Below are 2,220 nucleotides of genomic sequence, written 5' to 3' on the forward strand. Positions count from 1 at the left end.
ATTCTCTCCTTATCTTTGGTTCTGGCAAATTCAACTATGATATGCCTTGATATTTTTCTTTTGGGATCTAGTCTATAAGGTGTTCGCTGAGCTTCTTGAATATGTATTCTCTCATTCTTCATTATGCCTGGGAAGTTTTCCTCTAGTAATTCTTCCACAACTTTTTCAGTGCCTTTACTTGCTTCTTCCTGTCCTGGGATGCCAATGATGCACATGTTATTTCTCTTAATGGTGTCCCACATTATTCTTAGGTTTTCTTCTTTTTCCTTCTTTTTTGAGTCTGCTTTTTGCTCTAGCAAATCAGTGGTGACAATTCTGTCTTCAATTTCACTGCTCTGTATTCCATATCTTCAACTCTGCTCACGTGTCCCTCTATCATGTTTCCGCATCTGAAACATTTGCTCTTATATTGTGGATAGTGGTTTCTTGCTTTTCCAGTCCCGTTAATGACTAATTTGTTTTCTCTGTTTTGTTTTTTTGAGCTCCTCCTGGTTTTTGCTTGTAGTATCCTGTAAGTTTGTTTTTTATCCATTGAATATACTAAATCATTCTTCTTTTCAATTCTGTGTCAGAAAGTTCCATCAGACTGTCTAGTTCAAGAAATTCATTGATACTGTGTCACCCTTTGGGGTGACATCTTACTTTGTTCTTGTGCTGTGTGTGGGATAGCTTGCTTTCTTTGAGACATTGATGTGTTCTTGATCTGAAGACAGTGCTCTAGAAATCAGTTGGGCAGCTACCCCACTTGCATGTATCTCTGAACTTCTGACTTCAGGATACCTCTTGTAGGTAAGATAGGTCAAGGTGCTCCAGATTAAAAGGAAGTTGATTGCCCAGACATGTAGGCACTGGTATGGAGCCAAATGTGGTGGGGCAGGCATAGGGGTGGGGCTATCAAAAGGGCAGGTCAAACACTTGGGGGACCTCACTCAAACCCAGCTGTCTGGGTGTGCTCACGATTGGGGTCCTTAGTCAAATTCCAGCTGTCCAACTCACACCCAGTTGTTTTCACTCAACTGTCCCTGACCAGTGGCACTCATGCAGGTGCCCTCACACAGCAGCCACTGCCTAAGCATGGTCCTGGGTCCAAGGAGACCTGAAAAGTCAAAGTCAAACTCCCACTGACCCACTTGCCTCTGGTTGGTCTGCAGTGTCCTCTAAAGTTCAGACAGATTACCACTGGCAGACTCATTCCTGGGCAGTCGGCATGGCCCAAGAGAGCTTGGCCAAATTCCCACCAGTGGGCTCACCCTTGGGTGCTCTCCCAGGTAATCAGAAGTGCCCCAGAAAACCCAGTCAAGATCCTTCCGGCCTTTCTCTTGCTGGATCAGTCCCACAACAGCTTGGCTGGTGGCTTCAGGCAATGGCTGAATCCATGGCGTGGCTTTGTGTTCCTGTAGCTCCGAAAGGAATTCCCCAGCAAGAGTTCTGATTCGAAATCTTACTGACCACAGCTCAAAGTGTTGATCAGTCTCTGTGCAGCATGAAGGACTCTCTAGTGGCCCTGGGGTGCCACTAGGGTCACAGGGCTGTGGCGGGGGCAGAGGCGAGCGGTTGTGGCATTGCCACAGGCGGGGCATGGAGAGGAGGTGGAAACATGGGGCTGCGGGAGTGGGAGGTGGGAGCACAGGACTATGACTGGGGAGGGCGGCACCACCACCAGGAGGTGGGGGCCGGGCTTAGGCACTGCTGGGAGTTTATGCGGCAGGCAGCGTGCTGCCTGGAGGAGTCAAGCAGTAGCAGGGCATAGCAGGGTCACACGGTGGCAGCGGGCTGTTGCTCCTCTGGGGTCACACAGTGATCAGGGACGTCACTTCTCCAGAGTCACACAGCATGCGGCAGGCACTGTGGCTGGGGCCGGTTGCTCCTCTGGGAGCTGGTTGCTCTTCCCTAAGTTAACGAATCCCGTGTGGTCAAGCTAGACAGCAGTTATCCCCCCAAACAACTGTGGGAGCAGCGCTGACAGCCGCGCCTTCCTGTGTCAGCCACTCTGCCTTCCTGCCATCATCCGCTGCCTTTGTTTTTCTTTTTAAGGGAGCACTGGTGGCTTTGTGGTAAGGAGTTGTGCTGCCAAAAGTCACACAGTTAGATCCACCAGCTGCTCTGCAGGAGAAAGATGGGCATTCGGCTATGCGATTTACTGCCTCTGAAAACCTTCTGAAGTAGGTTGCTATGGGTCTATCAGCTGTGGGTCAGTCCCAAATAAATGGTACTTAACAA

This window comes from Elephantulus edwardii, unplaced genomic scaffold (assembly GCF_000299155.1).
Source record: "Elephantulus edwardii isolate Elephantulus edwardi_28Jun2011 unplaced genomic scaffold, EleEdw1.0 scaffold00052, whole genome shotgun sequence".
In the NCBI taxonomy this organism is placed as follows: domain Eukaryota; kingdom Metazoa; phylum Chordata; class Mammalia; order Macroscelidea; family Macroscelididae; genus Elephantulus; species Elephantulus edwardii.